The sequence below is a fragment of the Herpailurus yagouaroundi genome, unplaced genomic scaffold, assembly GCF_014898765.1.
Source record: "Herpailurus yagouaroundi ecotype Mexico unplaced genomic scaffold, PumYag 140, whole genome shotgun sequence".
NCBI lineage: Eukaryota > Metazoa > Chordata > Mammalia > Carnivora > Felidae > Herpailurus > Herpailurus yagouaroundi.
The window spans coordinates 17,557,450-17,582,092 of NW_024412395.1; the positions used below are offsets into that span (position 1 = coordinate 17,557,450).

Genomic DNA, 24,643 nt, shown 5'->3' on the forward strand with positions numbered 1-24,643 from the left:
GGACCTCTCAAGCAGAGAGAGGCTCTGGGAGACTTGACTGCATCGCTTGAATGTATCTGGGGAACTGACTCCTCTGCCTAAGCTTAATTTAAGTCTCTAGGCAAGTTTGTCCTTCCCTTACTCCACCCACCTTGTCATCAAGTTGGTGAGTCGGATGGCAAGCATGGGACAGCTGTGTAAACACCCTCCCCCTTGCTGCGTCTGTCGTGAATTTATGAGGAAGCTCATGTAAGTCCCCGTATACCCTCATGGACCGAGTCTGGGCAGATGCTGTCCTCTTCGCTTGGATTTAAACTCTACAGCAAGCTCATCTTTTGTGCTGGTCCCCTGTGTCATCCACCAGATGTTTCACGGTCTCCTCCTGAGCACAGTTAGGATTGTACTTCCCAGCCCCTTTAAAGATGGGCCTGGACAAGGGGCTACTTCAGTCGGTAAGATGTAAGCAGAGGTATCATGTGTCATTTGTTAGGCAGAAACTTTAGGAGCCAGCTTTAGAAGCACTGAGGTAAAGCTGCTGTCAGCCTGGGTCCCTAAAAGATATTGAACAGAGCTGCTTGCCAAACTCCACTGGTCACGAAGCAAAAAAAGAAAAAAAGCCAAATTGCTTTTTATGAATTCGTCTTTCCCATTAGACTGTGAGTGCTTGAGGGCAGGAACTGAGTTGAGTTGTATTCATCCTTTCCTCCTATGTAGCCAGCAAGTATTTCTTGCACTTTCCTACCTCATGTGTTCACATTTCCTTCCCTTCCAGATCCCAACCCAGATGCCCCCTTCCTCCTTTTCTCCTCCTCAAGCACCCATTCCGCCCCCCCCCCCCCCCCCCGCTTCTCCTCCTCCCCTGTCAGGACAGAACTGCCATGTTGTTGGCCATGTTCTCCACTCAGAGGGATTCTAGGCTCTTGGAGACAGAGAACCTATAACCAACCCTGAGTTCTTTGTTCAGCACCAGACTCAATACACAGATTTGAGTGCTTAAGAGGTAATTAATAAATATTTGCCAATTGACTGGTAAATGCCTTGGTTATTCGTACTACAACTATTTATGAAGTGCCTCTGGAGTTCTAGGTACTAAGTAATGAGAAGAATAGTAACAACCATCATAATAAATGAGCTGTTACCATGTGCCAGCTACTGTGATAGGCACTAGAAATATATTATTTAATCCCATCGCCATAGTATTGTTGTCTTTCTTGCACAGATAGGTAAGCCAGGCCATGCCAGGCCAGGTTAAGTAACTTGTTCAGTATCACCCAGCTAGCAATCCTCAGAGCCAGAGTTCAAATCCAAACCTGATAGGCTCTCAAAACTACAAGGAGCCTTTTAAAGGTGGGGTGGGGGGGAACCCAGACTGTTTTTAGATGGCCATATCCTTGGCTGCTGTCTTAAAGTGCTTCAGTTTCTCAAACATTTGGCGTGTTCCTTAAAGAGTGTGAGTCCCAGTTTGCCAGCTAGACATCGGTCTCTATTCTAGGACCTGAAACCGGCCACTAGGTGGCACTGAAAAAGTGTGTCTGAGACAAAAGCCAGCAAGCCAGGGTGTTTCTGGCTTTAAGGGGTTCCTAGAGATGAGCTGTGCAAACAGGGAGGCAAAGCTGCCCAGAAGGAAATAAGCCAAGGGTCAAAGAAATGGACTGGAAAACATATTTCCTGAGGTGGTGATTGCTGATAGAAAAAGATAGCAGTAAATCTGCACGCTCGTATTTCTGTGAAAATCCTAATCCTGAGAAATGCAGACTATTTAAATACATCTGTTTACCAGAAGCACACAGAAATCCCCTGAGTGCTCCAAAGAAAGGAGAATTATAGGCACAATCACTGACAGCAAGGATGTCCAAACACCTTAAAAGTCCCTGTTGAAACAGCAGCTCTTAAATGATTCAACTGCCTCTTAGCCAAAACACATAGCAACAGCCATAAATACACTGTAATTAAGATCACACTCGGAGCAAAGGAAACTTTGAAAATATTTCATTTAGTATCTCCAAGGAGTCCTAGATATTCCCCATGAATGAGGGCATTGTCAAATTATTTAGCTAGAGCCAGCTGTGCATTGTCTGAGTGAGAAAACACCTAGAGATTGCTGTGTTTAGTAGGAAGGACGGCCCACTGGCCCACATCCCTGACCTCAGGGTCCTGCTGGAGTCCTGGGTATGTGCTGTGTCCCACACCCCTGCTGCTTGAACGTGGTTCACAAAGCACTTCCCAGCTGTGAATTGTCTGCCGATATACAAGGAGATAAGCCCAGGATGTGAGAGCGAGCCCTGGAAATTTGGATAGCAATCAGACCTTGCCATGACATTGGGGCTGTGATCAGTTCAACAGGGTCGGACCAGTTGAAGTACTACAAATGTGCTGGTGAGTCATGGATGTCAGGAGATAGGAGCCAGCCCTGTGCGATAAACCCACTTGCCCATCTGAAACACAAAGGCAATAAACTTGAGAAGCACTGTCCCGAGGCAGATTTCTCCAGCTCTGCCTGCCCAGGGCCCCAGCCTTGCTTGGGAGGCTAAGGTTGCTAGCTGGGTAGTGATCAAGGCCGTGTGGGGTTCCTTTGAAGTCAGGGAGAACTAGACCCCACTGCCTCTAGTTACCAGCTGTGTGGTGTTAGGCACGTTATCTTTGGATCTTTTGGATCTTTCGTTTCCTTAGTCCTGAAATGGGGCTAATATTATATACTTTACCGAGCATTGGGAGAGCGTGGAAAGAGAGAGATGTGGTGAGATTGTGAACACTGATGGTTTTCACCTCTTTCTCAATCTCTCTCTGTAAACGGTGCTCTTGATCTGTTTCGAGAGTTTTTGAAAATGAACTCCTCTTGGTCCTCACGAGAACATTGTTATTCCTGCCATCTTGAAGGTTCATTAGAACCAAAGCTCTGGATTCAATCAGTTACCAAATTCTTCTGGGAAGAGAGGAGAGTATTATAGAGAAAAGTGAAGGACAAGGGGGTAAGGAATAGTGTAAAGGGGAAGGAAGCATTCTCTTCCTTCCAAAGAAAATCTTAAGACCTGATACAGAAGTAAAGGGTGAAGAAGGCCATGGAGCAAGAGCTCAATGCTGATTCTACAGGAAGGTTCCAGAAGAGAGGGCCCACAATCCTGGAAGAGCGGAAAGGGTCCATGGGGCCTAGAACTCCCAGGATGGTCTGGTCCTGGTCCCAGGACAACTGGGTTCTGAGTATCCCAGTTCACAGGTGAGCCCAGCACCCCTCACTTGTCTCAGGCCCTGTATAGCCCTATCCCCAGGGAGATCTTAACTTTGCCCCCAGCACCTCATCCAGTGACCACCTGGGCAGGTGAGGCCATTCAGGACACATCACCTTGCGGCTTCCTGTTATCCTCTCATCCAGTAAATAATATCTGAACACCTGCTAAGTGCCAGGCACTGTTCTGACACTGGACACTCAGCAGTCAACGCAACACAGTTCCTTCTGTCCTGGAACTCATTTTCCCCTCATGGTGGGAAGAAGACCAAGAAATGTCAAATAAATGACAGTCCTCCCCTGTCACTTGCTTCAGCATAGACAGTGTGCTCTGTGAGTATTTAACTTTACACTCTGGGCAGGGATTTTCCTGCTGAGGCCCACAGATCGAGTTCAGGGAAGTTCATGAACTTGGATGGGAAAAAAAAATTACATCTTTATTTTCATTACCTCTAACTAGAATTTAGCATTCTTTTAAGCATGAATGCAGACAACCATAGAAGTTCCTGTGACTTTGCAACTAGTAGAAATTACAGGTATTTGCACTTTCCATTACTGTTGCAGGTGTTTTGAAATGTCATTTATGCTCATCACTGCTCCCCCAATCCTGGCAGTTCTGAGACCTGCCACCAGACTTTAATATTTAACACATTAATAAAGAAGCACATATATTATTATATTACATATATCTGATTTTCAGTTTTGATGACTGTATTCAATATACCTGGTTTTCTTCTTTTATAAGCATTACTTGTAAACATTAGTGTGGGAAGGGATCCCTGGGTTTTACTACCTCATCAAAAAGGTCCAAGGCACAGAAAGGATTAAGAACCTATACTCTAGGGTCTGCTGTTCCTTAACATTTGAAGGACCCTTGTGAGGAACCCACACCTTCCAGTTAGCCCCCCATTAACAATCCCAATTAGTCATGCACACCCTACAGTTCCTTTTTTTCTTTAATTTTTAAATTTTATTTAAATCCAAGTTAGTTAACATATAGTGTAGTGATGGTTTCAGGAGTAGAATCCAGTGATTCATCACTTACATGTAACACCTGGGGCTCATCCCAATAAGTACCCGCCTAATGCACATCACCCATCTAACCCCTTACCCCACCCACCTCCCTTCCAGTAACCCTCAGTTTGTTCTCTGTATTTAAGAGTCTCTTATAGTTTGCCTATCTGTTTTTATCTTATTTTTCCTTCCCTTCCCCTATGTTCATTTGTTTTATTCTGAGGAAGCTTCCCAATCTGGTTATTTTGATCAGTGCTAGAAGGTTTCTAAATTAGCATCTGGAATATTAAAAGCCATTTTTCATTGGTCCAATAGTGGTGTTCAATATATGTAGAATGAAGGCAAATACTGCTAGGCATGCATGAACCTCCATGAAGAGGAATATAAGAATCTAGTGAACCCAGAGGCCTAAACCCTCTGAGTTGGGACACCTGAACTGGGACTCCCATTTGATCTTGTGTTGAGATACCTAGAAGACATTCCAAGAGCATAGTTAAGCCATCTGCCTGTCTTGTCTGGAATATTATCTCGACCTTCAGCCAAAGCTTTGTGCAAGGTGCTGTAGAAGGACCTGGGGAACTGAGGGCTGAGGCTTCCACAAGTCTACACGACAACGTTGTATGACTGTGCTTGTTTGCTACGTTATTTGTATGAGTGGCAGAATCCTCAAGACCTGCTTCCCTTGTGCCATACTACCTGGAAGTAACGTGGTGGGAAGGAGACTTGGAGAGAAATGGAGACCACCCAATGAGAACACAAGCTATATGAGGACACAAGTGGTTAGCCACCACCACTTGCATTAGGCAGAGACTCAGAGGCAGACAGAGGAGTGGGAAGGTGTTGCGTGGGCAAAGGGAAGGTTTTGGGTATGCTCTCATTGCTGGTTATTGGTATGAGGAAGTTGGAGACAGACTAATTAGAAGCAGAGGATCTCATGTGATTAGTTTGGGGAGTATTTTTTGCATTCTCTGGTTGGTCCTGAGTTGGAAGTGAGGACCCAAACAAAACAAAACAAAATGGGGAAGTTGGCGGTCATTGACCATGTCCTGATCTTTCTGGACTTGTTGCGGCAGAGGCTGTGGTTTGGCTTCCTGGACTAGTTGCCAAAGAGGGTGTGGAACAGAGTTGTATTGCCATATATGGTCTGGTCACTGTGCATTGGCTCTTCCATCTGTCAGGGCCTATAGAGCTCACCTACCTCTAGCAGTGACATACAAGGGATGTCTGCCAAAATCAACCTCATGGCTATGAAAGGCCTATTCTGCTTAGGTCTGTTGACAGCAGGTACATATGCACACTGACATCTCCAGCCCAGTAGTGGTCTTGAATACCTTGTAGGGTAATGTTGAGCCAATGTCTCATATTTTTACTTGGAACAGCCATAGTAAATATGTCTTACCCCCTGATGTTGTGATGTGGTTAATGATACCCAATCCATAGGTAAAGATCTGGACACAGTCCCTGACACTAAGAACTTAAGAAAGTAGAGCTTCTCTCTCTCTCTCAAGAAGAGGTAGCATTTTGCTAAGGAGTTAGGATCTATGCCAGTACATCTCAACCAGGAGCTCCCCAGGGAACATTTGGCAGTGAATGAAGACATTTCTGATCGTCACAAGGTGGGGGTAAAAGATGCTATTAGCGTCTAGTGGGTATAGGCCAGGGTTGCTGCCAGACATCCTTCAATACACAGGACAGATCCACAGCAAAGAATTATCCAGTCCCAAAGTCAGTCACGCTGAGGCTGCCTGTCCATGGAGAAAAATGGAGGAAGTGTGGCTAACAGAGGGGTGTTCTGGTGACAGGTCAGCATAGTGATCAAGAGAGAGGACTCTGCATTGAGAAGGTGGCTTGGAACCCGTGCTTGCCACTTCCTGGAGACTCCAGACAAGTTGCTTAACTTCTCTATTAGTGGTACCTCTCTGATAGGATTTATTGTGAACTGATCTAAGCCAATTACATCTCCTACGTTTCTTAGGTTCCTTAAGGCACATACCAGTAACCTAAGGGGGTTGAGGTAAGGGAGAGCTGGCCAGCTCTTTCTCTACAAGCCAGCCATCAAGACAAAAAGAAAGGAAATTTCAAAATTCTACCACGCATGAAGACGTTTGTGAGCAAGCCACCCAGAAGTACTTCTAGTGCCTGTCTGTAAGGCCCACGAAGTCCCAGCTTTCAGTCCCTAATGGTCCACCCCTCTTTCCCCCAAGGCAGATACACACTGAGGAGGAGGCAGGAGTCTATTAATGTTAATCAGCCACCAAATCTTCCTCCTTGCTCATGGCTAGACACCAGACAGATCAGGGCTTTAGCTCTCCTGAGTTATTTCTAAAAATTCAGGCTGGAGGTTTCTCTGAATCTTTATACCCAACTCATGCTAGGATAGAAAACATTTCTAAAATATTTTATCCAGCCCAAATATCTTGAAGATCTGCTTGCATTAGCTTAACTGAAAGCCCTCTCTCTCTCCCTCCCCCCCCCCCCCCCCATGCGCGCGCGCGCACACACACACACAAATATATTGTCTAAACTAAATCCCGACAACATAACAGAGCTTAGAGAGATCACATGTATAAAGCATTTAGCACTCTTCCTGGAATATTAGTAAATATACAATGTATGTTTGATATTAATGTGATCATGTTTAATTTTTTAAGTTTATTTATTTATTTTGAGAGAGAAGGAGGGCTAGTAGGGGAGGAGCAGTGAGAAAGGGAGAGAGAGAGAGAATCCCAAGCAGAGTCCGTATTGGCAACGCAGAACCAGATGCGGGACTTGAACTCATAAACCATGAGATCATGACCTGAGCGGAAACCAAGAGTTGGACGCTTAACCGACTGAGCCACCCAGGCACCACTTAACCATAATCATTTTAAAAGCCCCTCCTCCAGCTCCTTGAAGAAAGGAAGGACAGTTTTAATATCTGAGAGTGGTGTAGGAAAGAAAGGCTGTGGCATTTTTTGAGCAGCTACCGTGAAGCTACCCACTTCACACGCTTTGTGGCATTTAACTGGCACAACTACCTGGCCAGGTGGCTTGATTATCACCAATCCCCATATGAGGAAGCTGAATCTCAGATGGCACAGGCACCTCGCCCACACAGCCGGTAGGTGCCAGAGCCAAGACTGAAACTCTCTTGGATGGGAAAGTCTGTAGTAGCCTCTGCCGCCTCCCCAGAGTGTGCTGTGAACTCTCAGTGATAGGGAGATATTCAGACTCAGAAGTATCAGGAAGATAAAGCTGGAGGAGTAGGAGGCAAGTGGGAATTACACAGAATCACTGCTGGAGGCTGCCAGCCAAGATTTCCGTGGGAGACCAGGGGACATGGTGTGATAGATGGACAGCTAAAAGGGTATTCACTTCTTGGAGGTTGTCATGGGGTGGGTTCTCTCAGAAGCAGAACTTGAACCAAAGATTTGGTGCAGGTCACAAAACAGAGAGTAGGGGCAGGCAGCAGGCTGGGGAAGGGGAGAGGGCAGACTTTTGTACAACCACACCACTCGGCGTCAGGGTGGGGCCATGGCTCTTAGGCGGCCCTTGAGCTCTTCAGGCTATTTTGGCTCTTCAGTTAACCCTGGAGTGATTGCTCCAATGAACTTGGGCAGTCCTCTGAAGGCACACAGAGGTGGGGGGACCAACACACAGCAAATAAAAGGAGTCCCTGGGCTCTGGGCAGGGCACCAGCAGCGTGGTGGTCATTGTCAGGCCATGGCCAGGATCCAAAGGGGTTTATCCTTCAACATCCAGTAAAATCCAAGTCCTTCCCCTGACCCTGCTGGCCTCCTGGCTGACCCTGCCTAGACATGTAACTTAGTCCTCCTGCTCTTGCCTCCCTTGTTCTGCTCCAGCCACACTGGCCTCCCCACAGTCCTTCAGAGACACAAAGCACACCCCAGCTTCAGCCTGTGCAGTTGCTAGTCTCTGCTCAGGGCATTCTTCCTGGAGAGTTCTCACTTTTTCCAGGGCTTGCCTCAGAGGACATCATCTTGCCCCATCACCCTTCTAAAAGTTGGGCCCCTGCCCCTCTTTCCTTTACCCTGCATGCCTTTTCCCCATCACCACCTTATTTTGTATTATTTTAAATATGAAATTCATTGTCAAATTGGTTCCCATACAACACTTGGTGCTCATCCCAACAGGTGCCCTCCTCGATGTCCATCACCCACTTTCCCCTCCCTCCCACTCCCCATCAACCCTCAGTTTATTCTCAGTTTTTAAGAGTCTCTTATGGTTTGCCTCCCTCCCTAACTTTTTTTTTTCCTTCCCCTCCCCCATGGTCTTCTGTTAAGTTGCTCAGGATCCACATAAGAGTGAAAACATATGGTACCTGTCTTTCTCTGACTTATTTCACTTAGCATAACACCTCCAGTTCCATCCACATTGCTACAAAAGGCCATATTTCATTCTTTCTCATTGACAAATAGTATTCTATTATGTGTATAAACCACAATTTCTTTATTCATCAGTTGATAGACATTTAGGCTCTTTCCATAATTTGGCTATTGTTGAAAATACTGCTATAAACATTGGGGTACAAATGCCCCTATGCATCAGTACTCCTGTATCCCTTGGGTAAATTCCTAGCAGTGCTATTGCTGGGTCATAGGGTAGATCTATTTTTAATTTTCTGAGGAACCTTCACACTGTTTTCCAGAGTGGCTGCACCAGTTTGCATTCCCACCAACAGTACAAGAGGATTCCTGTTTCTCCACATCCTCTCCAGCATCTATAGTCTCCTGATTTGTTCATTTTAGCCACTCTGACTGGTGTGAGGTGACATCTCAGTGTGGTTTTGATTTGTATTTCCCTGATGAGGAGTGATGTTGAGCATCTTTTCATGTGCCTGTTGGCCATCTGGATGTATTCATTAGAGACGTGTCTGTCTATTCATGTCTTCTGCCCATTTCTTTACTGGATTATTTGTTTTTCGGGTGTGGAGTTTGGTGAGTTCTTTATAGATTTTGGATACTAGCCCTTTGTCTGATATGTCATTTGCAAATATCTTTTCCCATTCCGTTGGTTGCCTTTTAGTTTTGTTGATTGTTTCCTTTGCAGTGCAGAAGCTTTTTATCTTCATGAGGTCCCAATAGTTCATGTTTGCTTTTAATTTCCTTGCCTTTAGAGATGTGTCCAGAAAGAAATTGCTGCGTCTGAGGTCAGAGAGGTTTTTTCCTGCTTTCTCCTCTAGGGTTTTGATGGTTTCCTGTCTCACATTCAGGTCCTTTAACCATTTTGAGTTTATTTTTGTGAATGGTGTAAGAAAGTGGTCTAGTTTCAATCTTCTGCATGTTGCTGTCCACTTCTGCCAGCACCATTTGTTAAAGAGACTGTCTTTTTTCCGTTGGATATTCTTTCCTGCTTTGTCAAAGATGAGTTGTCCATACTTTTGTGTGTCCAATTCCGGAGTCTCTATTCTATTCCATTGGTCTATGTGTCTGTTTTTGTGCCAATACCATGCTGTCTTGATGATGTCTCCTGCTTTGGTCTATTTCTTCAATATTACTTTGACCTCCCTATTTGAAGTCTTTTGTGGTTCCATACAAATTTTAGGATTGCTTGTTCTAGCTTCAAGAAGAATGCTGGTGCAATTTTGGTTGGGATTGCATTGAATGTGTAGATAGCTTTGGGTAGTATTGACATTTTAACAACATTTATTCTTCCAATCCATGAGCGCGGAATGTTTTTCCATTTCTCCATTTTCTTCTCCAATGTATCTTCTTCAATTTCCTTCATAAGCTTTCTATAGTTTTCAGCATACAGATTTTTTATATCTTTGGTTAGGTTTATTCCTAGGTATTTTATGCTTCTTGGTGCAATTGTGAATGGGATCAGTTTATTTATTTGTCTTTCTGTTGCTTCGTTATTAGTGTATAGGAATGCAACTGATTTCTGTACATTGATTTTGTATCCTGTGACTTTGCTGAATTCATGTATCAGTTCTAGCAGACTTTTGGTGGAGTCTGTCGGGTTTTCCATGTGTAATATCATGTCATCTGCAAAAAGTGAAAGCTTGGCTTCATCTTTGCCAATTTTGGTGCCTTTGATTTCCTTTTGTTTTCTGATTGCTGATGCTAGCACTTCCAACACTATGTTAAACAACAACGTTGAGAGTGGACATCCCTGTTGTGCTCCTGATCTCAGGAGGAAAGCTCTCAGTTTTTCCCCATTAAGGATGATATTAGCTTTGGGCTTTTCATAAATGGCTTTTATGATGTTTAAGTATGCTCCTTCTATCTCGACTCTCTCAGGGGTTTTTGTTAAGAAAGGATGTTGAATTTTGTCCAATGCTTTTTCTGCATCAATTGACAGTATCATATGGTTCTTATCTTTTCTTTTATTAATGTGATGTATCCCACTGATTGATTTGTGATTGTTGAACCAGCCCTGCAGCCCAGGAATGAATCCCACTTGATCATGGTGAATAATTCTTTTTATATGCTGTTGAATTCGATTTGCTAGTATCTTGTTGAGAATTTTTGCATCCATATTCATCAGGGATATTGGACTGTAGTTCTCTTTTTTTTTTTTTTTTTGCTGGGTCTCTGATTTAGGAATCAAAGTAATGCTGGCTTCATAGAATGAGTTTGGAACTTTTCCTTCCCTTTCTATTTTTCAGAACAGCTTGAGAAGGATAGGTATTATCTCTGCTTTAAATGTCTGGTAGAATTCTCCTGGGAAGCCATCTGGTCCTGGACTCTTATTTGTTGAGAGATTTTTGATAACTGATTCCATTTCTTTGCTGGTTATGGATCTGTTCAAGTTTTCTATTTCTTGAGTTTTGGAAGTGTGTGAGTGCTTAGGAATTTGTCCATTTCTTCCAGGTTGTCCAGTTTGTTGGCACATAATTTTTCATAGTATTCCCTGATAATTGCTTGTATTTCTGAGGGATTGGTTGTAATAATTCCATTTTCATTCATGATTTTCTCTATTTGGGTCATCTCCCTTTTCTTTTTGAGAAGACTGGCTAGAGGTTTATCAATTTTGTTTATTTTTTCAAAAAAACCAACTCTTGGTTTCATGGATCTGCTCTACAGTTTTTTTTAGATTCTATATTGTTTATTTCTGCTCTGATCTTATTATTTCTCTTCTTCTGCTGGGTTTGGGGTGTCTTTGCTGTTCTGCTTCTATTTCCTTTAGGTGTTCTGTTAAATTTTGTATTTGGGATTTTTCTTGTTTCTTGAGATAGGCCTGGATTGCAATGTATTTTCCTCTCAGGACTGCCTTCGCTGCATCCCAAAGCATTTGGGTTGTTGTATTTTCATTTTCATTTGTTTCCATATATTTTCTAATGTCTTCTCTAATTGCCTGGTTGACCCATTCATTCTTTAGTAGGGTGTTCTTTAACCTCCATGCTTTTGGAGGTTTTCCAGACTTTTTCCTGTGGTTGATTTCAAGCTTCATAGCACTGTAGTCTGAAAGTGTGTGTGGTATGATCTCAATTCTTTTATACTTATGAAGGGCTGTTTTGTGACCCAGTATGTGATCTATCTTGGAGAATGTTCCATGTGCACTCGAGAAGAAAGTATATTGTGTTGCTTTGGGATGCAGAGTTCTAAATATATCTGTCAATGATATATTGTATGTATCATTCAGGGCCCTTTGTTTCTTTATTGATCCTGTGTCTAGATGATCTATCCATTACTGTAAGTGGAGTATTAAAGTCCCCTGCAATTACCACATTCTTATCAATAAGGTTGCTTATGTTTGTGATTGTTTTATATATTTGGGGGCTCCCATGTTTGGCACAAAGACATTTATAATTGTTAGCTCTTCCTGATGGATAGACCCTGTAATTATTACATAATGTCCTTCTTCATCTCTTGTTATAGCCTTTAATTTAAAGTCTAGTTTGTCTGATATAAGCGTGGCTACTCCAGCTTTCTTTTGACTTCCAGTAGCATGATAGATAGTTCTCCATCCCCTCACTTTCAATCTGAAGGTGTCTTCAGCTCTAAAATGAGTCTCTTGTAGACAGCAAATAGATGGGTGTTGTTTTTTTTTTATCCATTCTGATACCCTGTGTCTTTTGGATGGAGCATTTAGTCCATTTACTTTCAGTGTTCTTATAGAAAGATATGGGTTTAGAGTCATTGTGATGTCTGTAGATTTCATGCTTGTAGTGATGTCTCTGGTACTTTGTGGTCCTTGCAACATTTTACTCACAGAATCCACTTAGGATCTCTTGTAGGGCTGGTTTAGTGGTGATGAATTCCTTCAGTTTTTGTTTGGGAAGACCTTTATCTCTCCTTCTATTCTGAATGACAGACTTGCTGGATAAAGGATTCTCGGCTGCATGTTTTTTTCTGTTCATCACATTGAAGATTTCCTGCCATTCCTTTCTGGCCTGCCAAGTTTCAGTAGATAGGTATATCACTAGTCTTATTGGTCTCCCTTTATATGTTAGAGCATGTTTATCCCCAGCTGCTTTCAGAATTTTCTCTTTATCCTTGTATTTTGCCAGTTTCACTATGATATGTCACGCAGAAGGTCGATTCAAGTTATGTCTGAAGGGAGTTCTCTGTGCCTCTTGGATTTCAATGCCTTTTTCCTGCCCCGGATCAGGGAAGTTCTCAGCTATGATTTCTTCAAGTACACCTTCAGCCCCTTTCTCTCTCTCTTCCTCTTCTGGAATTCCTATTATAAGGTAATTGTTGTGTTTGATTGCATCACTTAGTTCTCTAATTCTCCCCTCATACTCCTGGATTTTTTTTATCTTTTTCTCAGCTTCCTCTTTTTCCACAATTTTATCTTCTAATTCACCTATTCTCTCCTCTGCCTGTTCAATCCAAGCTGTGGTCACCCCCATTTTATTTTTCACCTCATTTATAGCATTTTTTAGCTCCTCCTGACTATTTCTTAGTCCCTTGATCTCTGTAGCAATAGATTCTCTGCTGTCCTCTATACTTTTTTCAAGCCCAGCAATTAATTTTATGACTATTAGTCTAAATTCTTGTTCCGTTATGTTGCTTAAATTGTTTTTGATCAATTCGTTAGCTGTCACTACTTCCTGGAGTTTCTTTTGAGAAGAATTCTTCCATTTCGTCATTTTGAATAGTCCCTGGAGTGGGGGGGTGGAACTGCAGGGCACTTCCCTGTGCTGTCTGGACTAACTTGTGTTGGTGGGCGGGGCCACAGTCAGACCCCATGTCTGTCCCCATCCCACCACTGGGGCCAGAATCAGACTGGTGTGTACCTTATCTTCCCCTCTCCCAGGGGCAGGACTCACTGTGGAGCGGTGTGGCCCCTGTCTGGGCTACTTGCACACTGCCAGACTTATGGTGCTGCTTTGATGGGATCTGGCATATTAGCCGGGTGGATCCGCAAGGTGCACAGGGGCGGGAGGGGCAGGCTCAGCTTGCTTTGAAGTAGGTGGTCCCCTGCGGGAGGGGCCCTGCAGAACTGGGAGGGAGGCCGACCTGTCGGAGGGATCGATCCACAGAAGCACAGCATTGGGCACTTGCTCGGTGCAAGCAAGTTGGGTGACCAGAACTGGTTCCCTTTGGGATTTCTGCTGGGGGATGAGCGAGGGAGATGGCACTTGCCAGCCCCTTTGTTCCCCTCCGAGCTGAGCTCTGTCTTCCGGGGCTCAACACCTTTCCCTCCCGGTGTTCTCTCACCCTCCCTGCTCTCAGGGAGCAGAGCTGTTCACTTTTAACATTCCAGATGTTAAGTCCCGCTGGCTGTCAGAACTCACACAGTCTGCCCCCTCCGCTTTTGCAAGCCAGACTCGAGGGCTCTGCCTTGCCGGGCGGGCTGCCCCTCCACTGCCCAGGCTCCCTCCTGCCAGTCCATGTAACGCACACCGCCTCTCCACCCTTCCTACCCTCTTCCGTGGGCCTCTCATCTACACTTGGCCCTGGAGAGTCTGTTCTGCTAGTCTTCTGGCGGTTTTCTGGGTTATTTAGGCAGATGTGGGTGGAATCTAAGCAATCAGCAGGACGCTGTGAGCCCAGCGTCCTCCTACACTGCCATCTTCTCCTCTCCTGGTTTTGTAGTATATGTATTCCTTTGTTAACTTGTTTATTGTGTGCCTCATGACAGAGAAATGTAAGCTGTATGAGGTCACGGACTTCTCTGCCTGCTTTGATCACTGTTTCTTCAGTTGTCTAGAACACTGGTACAGAGTACAAGTCAATAAACACTTGCTGAATGAATATATGAACACATGAACCCCTAGAACATATTGCCTAAGACAGCATTACTGGTAGCCAGAATTCCCTGGGGAAATGTATTATAAATGCAGATTCTTGAGTCATTCCCTGACTGGAAAGGAGAGGAATGCTGAGGGTTCCCTTGGGAGTGTTACCTCCCATACAGCTGTGCAGAGGCCTCCAGAAGAAGGTGCAAGGTCAGTAATACAAGGAATATCTGCTTGGCCACCCAGAGAGCCTGGGCCTTGGCCCCAGGGTCCCAGCCCTGCCCTCTCTGCCAGGTTGCCAGACCCCAAGCCCATCCAGGAAACAGCAGAAATGTCAGATTTAAGGGGTACCTGTGAACTTTAAAAAAGAGGGGTGCCTGGGTGGCGCAGTCGGTTAAGCGTCCGACTTCAGCCAGGTCACGATCTCGCGGTCCGTGAGTTTGAGCCCCGCGTCAGGCTCTGGGCTGATGGCTCAGAGCCTGGAGCCTGTTTCTGATTCTGTGTCTCCCTCTCTCTCTGCCCCTCCCCCGTTCATGCTCTGTCTCTCTCTGTCCCCAAAATAAATAAACGTTGAAAAAAAAAATTTAAAAAAAAAGATAGCTATCAGGGGGCACCCATGGTAGACAGACATTAGAGGGACCTCACCACTTTTCACACCCTAACCCTTCTTGATTCTCTGACCTCTGGGAAGGGAAGGTCCTCAATACCAACTGAGATTGATGCTTAGAGTCAAATTCTTTTTCAATAAATAAATCAGCAGTAGCAACTTGGTATTTTAGTTATTTTTATAACTCGCTTTGGGTAAATTAATTATATCTACATCATTTTAACCTTGTTATAATATGCATTCTTTAATTTATTTCTCAGTAGTGTTGATATCTAATATTTACTCGGTGTTAAATGCAAATTATATTCAAGAAATATTAATGCTTTTGAAACTCCTATTAATACACATATTTGAGTTAAAAGATAAAGTGAGAGTATTTCTGTGACCAGAATCAGATTTAATTTGATGTAGAGAAAAATTGATGGAGATGTCTTTTAAATACGGATCCTGGACTCCAACCCAGTTTCACTGAGCCTGAGCCTCTGGTGGCAGGGCCCTGGAATTTGCATTCTTATCAGGCTCCACACAAAATTCTAGCACCTTCTATAAAGTTTGAGAATCCTTGTGACATTTTGCCCTCAGGTGAGTGAGAGGGAGGGATAAGAGCTAGGCCACCCCCGTGCTCCTGAGCACTTGGTGAGGGACCCTGTGATTAAAAGCCTACCTCCCTTTCTTTTAGACGTAGAAAAGGCTATTCTCTCCTGGCCCAGAAGACTCTGTCTCTAGAGGCCTGCTGAGGTGGCTAAATAAACCAAATGGTAACAGGCAGGCTTGACTTCATTAAAAAAAAAAAAAAAAAGCTAGGGTGGGGGGAGAGAGAACAAAAGGAAAATAGTAGAATTGCCAAATATAAAGGTTAATACTAAGAATGATGTCACTTAAGATTTCTTTAAGACATAGTGGAAACATTAAAGAAAACAGAAACTCCTTGGAAAGCAGCCCATGAGCTGGATCCAGAGAAAATCTCTGTGGCTTAAAGGAAACAGTATATAGCTGTGGTGGAGACACCTCTGGTTCGTACCTGGCTCAGCCACGCATTTGCTCTGTCCTTCTGGGAGAACCATCACATGATCTTTGCCTCGGGTTCCTCATCTCTAAAGGGTGCACAGTTATCTCTGCCCTTCCCCTCGACCTTTGGAAAAGTGGACTGGTGGAGTCTACTGAGAGAAAATTCTCACCTTGGTCATTCATGCCTATACTTTGCAAGATGGGGCAGGAACAGGTGTGCCCTCAGTCTCCAGCATTTACTTACAGTTGCTTGACCACAGCAGACCCCTGGCCACCAATACTTTGAACTTTCTCTTCTTTCTTCCTGAAGAGTTTCTCCTTGCCTCCATGTTGGCTTGTGGTTCTTTTTTCATCCTGGAACATTCTTTCATCTCCACATGCTGCCTTCTTATCATTCAGACCTCAGCATAACTGTCACCTCCTCAGAGAGACCTTCCAGGCCTCCTCTGTCAATATTATTCCCCAATTCCCCTCTCCACCATCCAGGCACTCTGTTACAGCGTCCTCTTGTATCTTTGTTTTAGGACTTGGCATGCTCTGAAATCATCTAGTTTATCCATTTGTTCACAGGTTTATTGTCTACACCTTCACTGGCATATGAGTTCCTTGAGGGCAGGAGCCTTTTCCCACAAGCACATTCCCTGAAAAGATGCCCACACATATCCAGAGAATGAATGAACAAGTTACTTGTCCCCCTCTTGTTGCCTCGAAGTCCACCTCCTCTCTGTTCCACTTTCAATTCTCTCCTTTGTCTCTTTTGATCTTTTTATCTCTGCCCTTCCCCCAAGCCCCACCTGTTCCTCTTTGGACTATCAAAGTTTCCCCCAGATGGTGCTGGATGGGAAGATTTGGGGCCCTTCCATTCCATCCAGGGTATTGGTTTGATATCTAGCCTCAGAGGGAATCGTCGAAGACAGTCAACATTTCTCCAGCTAACGCTGCTAACAATATGTCTCTGAAGCATTATTTTGCCCACACTTTCTCCTCATCAAAGATGGACTTCTGGCCACTCAGTCCAGGAAGGGAAGGAATGGGGAGGTGGAGGGAGAAAACTCTATCCTGCCACATTGTCTGTCAGGCATTGGTGGGGATATGTGTGAGCTCAGAGTGGAAAGGGCTCCAGAGGACTAAAATAAGACTATCTTCAGAAAAATAAGCAGAAAACCCACCAACATAGGATCAAGGCTGCAAGCTGGGGCCAATCCTTCTAAAGGAAGAATCTGTCTCTGACAAAGAAGTTGGTCAGTCCTAGAACTAGGTAAATGTTTATTTACCTTCATTACTTGCCAAATACCTTGCTGAGAGATTTCCTGGCATTATCTCCTGTAATCTCCCCAACAGCCTTTTCTTTGCTACCGTTGGCCTTATCATGAATGGGAACAGGAAGCATATCTTCTGTTTCTCATAATTCTTTTTGCTTAATAGTTTGTCCAAACATCACAGCACAGAAGACAATACTGGGAGGAAAAATCAACATTGGTGAGTTGATTCCTCTAGCCCGGGGGTTCCTTCCTCCCTTCTTAAATAATCTCCCTTCTTAAATAATCTCCTCCCTTGGCTTCTCTTTGTACAACAGCTGTATTGCCCTTCTTCTGTTTCATCTGTGAGGAATACCTCTTTCATCTTTCTTTGACAGACATCACTTTTTATTTTATTTTATTTTATACATTTTTTAAAGTTTATTTTTGAGAAAGAGCATGCACAAGTTGGGGAGGGGCAGAGAGAGGGCGAGACACAGAATCTGAAATGGGCTCCAGGCTCTGAGCTGTCAGCACAGAGCCAGATGCAGGGCTCGAACCCACAAACTTCCAGATAATGGCCTAAGTCAAAGCCAGACGCCCAACTGACTGAGCCACCCAGGCACCCCAGACATCATGTATTTATAGCAATATAGCCTGGTGGATGGGTGAAGGTAGTAAAAAAGCACAAAATTCCTGTTATAAAATAAGTCCTGGAGATATAACATACACCATGGTGGCAACAGTTAATAATACTATATTGTATATTTGAAAGTTGCTAAGAGAGTGGATTTTGAATTTCTCATCATGAGAAAATAGTGTAACTATGTGTGGTGATGGATATTAACTAGACTTACTGTGGTAATTTTGTAATATATATATAAATATTGAATCATTATGTCATGAACCTGAAACTATATATATATAGTTATATAACGTCATGTCAATTCTCTCTCTCTTGTATGTATGTATATATACACACACACACACACACACACACACACACACACACACACGTAGTGATATATATGTGTATATGTACATATGTGTGTGTATATGTACGTACGTATGTATGTATGTATGTAGTGGCTGGGGAAATGGATAATGGATGTTTGAAAATAAGAGACCATGTTTGAATTCAAGTGCTGCCATGAAATAGCCATGTGATGACATTGGGCAAATTAACCCTTTGTGTCTGTTTCTCTAAAGGGAAATAGTTCTAAGAACAGCTAGTCCTAGAATTATCTAAGAGTTATTGTAGAGAGTTAAAGTGTAAAGTGCTGTCGCAAGGACTTAAAATGTGATGAAAGACAAAACGCAGTACCTAGAAGGGAAAGTCAAGCTGGAGAGAATATTTTGGGGAGAAGATAGTTAAGTGCTGACCACATGATAGCGGGTGGGATTTGTTGTTGTTGCGAACAAAAGAAATTGCATTTGGCTAACTTGAACCAAAAAAAAAAAAAAAAAGAGTTTATGAAGATACTGTGGTGCTAACCGACTTGAAGGGTAATCAGAATGGTCAGCCTTGGGAAGGATGGGTCTGTAGGGATCTTGACCGTTGAAATTCATTTTAACAGCCTGATTCTAGGTATCACACTAAGATGATTTAGCTCCAGTTGCCTTCCATTCTAATCCTCATCTCAGTGCACTTAACATTTGAAATCCAGGACAGGGGGCACCTGGGTGGTTCAGTTGGTTAAGTGTCCGGCTTCAGCTCAGGTCATGATCTCACAGTTTGTGAGTTTGAGCCCTGTGTCAAGCTCTGTGCTGACAGCTCAGAGCCTGGAGCCTGCTTCAGATTCTGTGTCTCCCTCTCTGTCTGCCCCAACCCCACTCATGCTCTCTTGAAAATAAATAAACGTTAAAAAAAAAAAAAAAAAGACAAAAGAAATTCAGGACAGAAAATCTGGGTCAGGTTACCTCTTCTCTTTGGGGAGCAAGGAGGGTAAGCATGGTAACTGATAGTCACCAAGGTCACAGAGAATGGGGCAGGGGTTGAAATCCCCATCAGTTTCCTATTGCTGCTGAAATGAATTGCCACAAGCTTAATGACTTAAAATAATACGTACACTTATGATTTTACAGTTCTAGAGATCGGAAGTCCAAAATCTGTCTCAGTGGGCTAACACCGAGATGTCAGCAGTGCCCTGTCCCTGCAGTCTGCTCCCACAGTCTTACGTAAATAAGGTAATCTTGGGCTATGCCATCACCTGTGCCATGTACTGTAACCTGATCAATGGAGTGCTGTCCCCTCATATTCAGAGGTCCTGCCCACACTCAACAGGAGGGAATTATACACACCATCTGTGTATAATGTCTAAAAGGTACCTTCTAGGGGTGCCTGGGTGGCTGAGTTGGTTGAGGATCTCACTTTTGATTTCGGCTCAGGTCATGATTTCACAGTTTGTGGGATTGAGCTTTGCATCGAGCTCTGTGCTGGCAGTGTGAAACCTGCTTGGGATTCTCTCTCTCCCTCTCTTTGTCCCTCCCCCACCCTCTCTGTCTATAAATAAATAAACAAACAAACAAACAAACAAATAAAATGTACCTTCTAGCAAAGTGAGGATAGACAGGTAAACAGATTGTAGTATAGGATAGGAGATGTTGGCACAAAAGCATGTATGAGAATTAATGGGCAAAAAAGTCAAAGTGTCTGGAGCAGGAAGAGAGAAATTGGAGTTCAGAAAGGAAGCAAATTCTGAACTGAGTTTTGATGGATAAAATTTGGTCTCTAATGTGAGCTGCCCATATAAACCAAGGGGGAACCAAATTCAGATTTCTTGATAAAAGACTAATTTAATCTAGAACATTGCTGATTCCAAAAATCCCAGAAATTAAATCTAGGCAGAATTGATCACCTAATCAGCCAGTCAGGCCACTCTGACTTGCTTTGGCAATTTAAGAGAGCTTAGACAACACATCTGGAGCCCATTTCTAAAGCTTGCTGCATCTTGAAATTCTTCTTATTTTAGGATTACTGGTGAATTTTCAGAATCTCTTTGCTTAAAAAAAAAAAAAAAAAAAAAAAAAACACGCCATAAAGGAGGAGGCACATGTGGAGTTGCTGGGAGGAAAAATAGTCATGGTATTGTCCAGATAGTATGGTAGTTGAATTCGCCAATCAGCCAGTTGCCCTGGGCTTATTAGTTCCATTTTAATCTTACATTGCAATATAGAACTGCAGGACAGCGTGAAATGTGAAAAAGAAAAGAAGGGAGGGAGGGCGGGAAGATTATTAAAGCAAGCACAGAAATGAAAGGGAGCAAGTGGGAAGCAGTGCATGAAGTTCCAGCTGACTACCAGTGATTGATCACTGTACCACTGGATGGTGGAAGGGATGTGGGGGTCCTTATTCCCTAGACATTTCTTTTTCATCAGGTCTAGGGTTGGCCCAGCCTGGAGTTAAGCAAGCCCAAAAACTTGGAGAATTCAAAGGTGTGTGTGTGTGTGTGTGTGTGTGTGTGTGTGTGTGTGTGAGAGAGAGAGAGAGAGAGAGAGAGAGAGAGAGAGAGAATGTTTTTTCAAGTAGCCTGTGAGCAAGTTTATAAAATCAGGTTTACAGAGGGATATGTGAAGAAAAGCAGTAGTCTCTGTGGATGCTTCCCCATCCCTGTTTTCAGCTGAGTAGTTCCTGCATTGCCTACACATGCTGTATTTATGTCACTCTAGCTTTGTGTACTAATTCGAGGAGAAATCTCCTGACTCTGTTTAGTAGATCAAGGTTTATCTCACCTGTAACATCATACCAACCCCTAACTTCCACTAAAACTTCCTTGAAGCTTTACCACTATTTGTGTTTCCTGTAGTGAGTATTGTTATAACTATCGTAATATTCTACAACCTTTATTTCTTGTTGCATTTTCCATTAATAGTAGTACCTCTTGACTTTCTCTCTTGTGTTGGAATGGTTTAACAAGGATGTTGACAAGTGACAATAGTTACATAGGATGTTAATACATGGACCATAAAAGAGGTGTTTTGTGTATAAATATGTTTAAGAAATCCCAGGAAAATAGAGTAAGTTTCTCTATAATGGGTCATCTCAGAAGCTTTGATGTGCAAATGTGTGATATAAAGCTTCAAAAGGGCATGTGATGTGCAGAATTTCTCAAACTTCTGATCCTATCATAGGAACTTTTTTTCTATGGGACATCTATTAATATCTTAGGAAGATGTTTGTGAAAAGGTAGAGGAGGCAGTCTCCTGTTTAATGTGGTAGGAGGAGCACCAAAATCTCCTTTTAGCAAAACAGGAGTTAACTGCTCACACACCAAGCACCTGCTACCTGCCAGTGTTACAGTAAGCACTAGCACATTACACCCCATGAGCTCTGTCCTAATAGCATCTCCATTTTACCAAGAGAAGGACTGAGGTGTAGCAATGCTGAATAGTTTGTCCAGCATCCCGCAGCTAGTTCAGTGGCAGAATCAAGATTCAAACTGAGGCCTCAGGTTTAGAATGCCCTAACTTCTCTATCCTATCTCCCTCATGGCTGCCACACTGCCTGAAATGCAAAAGTGCTTTTAAAAGAGCTTAGTCATTTTAACTAGATTTCTGTGATCATTATACTGGCTCTTACCTCTATAGAACAAGTTATAATACACCAACAGGATTTACTTTCATTATCTCATTTGAGTCTCACCCAACCTTGTCACACAGGTGGAGCCGATACGTTTACAGAAGTTGAGTGTTCTGGCCAATTCGACATAGCTAACCAAGGACAAAAATAATCAGGAGTTTGCCTTATTACTGGCTATATCCACAAGCATTCAGTTTCCAGATTTAGCAAATAAAAACATAAGACTCTCAGTTACATTAGAATTTCAGATAAAGAATGAATAACTCTTTCATTGATAATTCTTTAATGTAAATAGGTCCTGAGCAATATTTGAGACATACTTCTAAAATACTGCCCATTATTTATCTGTAATTTTTACCTGCATTTTATCTGGCAACCTTACAAGTGAGAATAAAACTCAGAACATAGGATTGAGAGAAGGACAGGGGGACTGGGACAGAGACAGGGCAGGGGTCCCCAGTGAGGGGCCAAGAAGCAGTGTGAGTCTGTGTTGTCTCTGAGCGACTAGTGTGTGCCAGTGGATTAAGATGGACCATTAGATAATGATTCTCTTAGCTTTCGGTACAGCCAAGCAAGCCTGGGGTGGCAGGAACACATGGTCAGGCACCACTCCCCACAGGAGTCTCTTCCAGGGCTCCCTGAAGGATGCCCCAAGTGTGGTGAGGTTCAGTGATGGGCCCATGCTTCTCTCAGGTGGCATCCAGAATATTTCCATCTAGACCTCTATGTCAGCAGCCAGCTGCAAAGCACTCAGCTGCTAGTCATGAACAGGGGACTCATGGGCCTGCTAGAGTTCACATTCCACATGCCCACGGAGCAGGGCACACAGCCCCGTGTGCAACTTGTTGGGGTAAAGGTGGCCAGGGGCTCCTGGCAGGTGCAGCTCTAGGCAGTGTGGCCCCAAATCTCTGTTCCATATATATTTGTGGCTGATTGCTCACACTAACATGCTGGCTAGCTTCCTGGTTAGTCATGCATGTTCTGTAAATTGGAGCTTCACTGTTATTTTCAAATACTTGATATGCAGAAGATAGTTGCATTTGAACTCTGTTTGCATTGTTATAAAATAAAATTTAACATACCATTTGTCAATAAAAGGAAGCCTATTAAAATCTTTAAATATAACTTTAATTCCTGTAAGCATTTGAGTGGTTGTAAAAAAAAAAAAAGGTTTCAAATTTTTTATCACCTCTGTGTGAAACTGTTTTCAATGGTGATGATGAGAATTTGAAGAGAACACGTTAAAAAGGCAATTAGGCTTTGCTTGTAACCATTTCAACATAAAACTTAATAGAAAAAGCTTTGTTGGCTTCCACTCCCACTTAGGATGTAGAAAGCCACAAGAGAACATTGCTCCCACCCTAACAACAAGAATGAGCCAGATAATCTACAAAATCATAATTCTTTAAAGGCTGTAGGAGCATTCAGGTTGTAAAGAGGCCTGCTGAACCCAAATCCAAAAAGTGGCAATGACCTCCTACGAGAGCTGCTTTTATGCTTGGCAGTACAATGAATGGAAAGAGGAGACTGATCAGGAACCAAGAGCTGAACATTTAGCACAATATTAAGGGGATTTAAAATCCCCAAGAGCTCGGACACAGGAGTCTGCACCCACCCACTGACTCCCTTGGACCTTCACAGAGAGCTCACGGGACACTCTGAGGATAGGGAAAGAGACAGAGAGCCCCCGAGGCACAGGTGTGGGGAGCCTGCTGACATCTGAGCAGAAGTGAAGGGAACCCCCCCAGAGCTCAGAGCGTGGCTGATTATGAGGCAGAAACCTGCCTCTGGGGAAGGATCTGGAGAGTTGAGGAAAATCCCTCCTCTTTTCCCAGGTGCTGGTGTCTAAGGAGAAGTGAGAAATTCCCCCTGACACTTACAGCCTCACCTTAGGAGGGTAGGTCCTTTTTCATATTTGGGGAAGGACTGGAGAGCTGAGGAAGACACCTCGGCCCCTGCTGAACTTCTAGAGTAGAACAGGGATATTGAGAGAAACTCCAAGCCTTGCACTGAGGACCAGGCAGGGGCCATGTGTAGTTGGGAGAGGGTGGGAGGTTAGGGACAGGCATAAGGCAAAGGCACACAGGGTCTGTGAAAGTCTGAGAGGAAGAACTGATCAAATCTCCCCAAGCATTCATATCACAAGTCTTGCTAAAGGGAGGCTGTCATTCCTCTATTAAATAATGTGAAGCCTCTAGCAAACTGAATCTAACTAAAGCAGCAAAACCTTAGGACCAAGATCAATTACAGACAAGAGTGTCTCAAACCTTCCCAGTAATGGCCTGCCAGACAAAAAAAAAAAAAAAAAAGTCCTACAGGTTCTACCATTTATGTATAATTCATAATGTCTAAATTCAACCAAAATCAAATTAAAAGGCACGTGAAAAAGGAAGCAAAAATTACTTTTCTTCAAAGAGAAAACAGTAAATAAAACCAGACCTGTGGAATAAAACAACTGTTGGAGTTCTCAGACAAGCACTTTAAAATAATAATAATAAACATATAAAATGATAGAGTGGAAAAAATAAACAGCACGTTTGAACAGATGGACAATTTCAGAGCCAAATGGAATTTCTAGAAATGAAAAATGGATTATAGATAAAGGATCCTTTCAATGAGTTTATTAACAGATGACACATTGGAGGAAGGAATCTGTGAAATTGAAGACAATCAGACAGTTTGTTTTTGAACTCTATTCATATTCAAAATATATATGTAGATATAGATAATATAGAATATATAATATTCAAATAAACACTTAATTTGAGTCCCAGAAGAAAGAATTGAATGGATACATTGAAATGTGAAATATGTGAAAAACATTAACTGAAGATTGAATAAACGCAGCAAACCGAAAGAAGGA

General features: G+C 43.2%; 2 long non-coding RNA genes across 2 annotated transcripts in view; both read right to left on the reverse strand.

Moving 5' to 3' along the window:
• The window catches only part of LOC121030476 (uncharacterized), a 62,007-nt gene extending 42,619 nt beyond the window's left edge, over positions 1 to 19,388 (reverse strand). Inside the window, exon 1 of the long non-coding RNA XR_005790240.1 lies at positions 19,285 to 19,388. This is a non-coding gene — a long non-coding RNA (uncharacterized LOC121030476). The remainder of the gene's footprint in view (positions 1 to 19,284) is intronic.
• The window catches only part of LOC121030475 (uncharacterized), a 188,198-nt gene that overhangs the window by 114,291 nt on the left and 49,264 nt on the right, over positions 1 to 24,643 (reverse strand). The gene's annotated exons all lie outside the window — the stretch shown is intronic.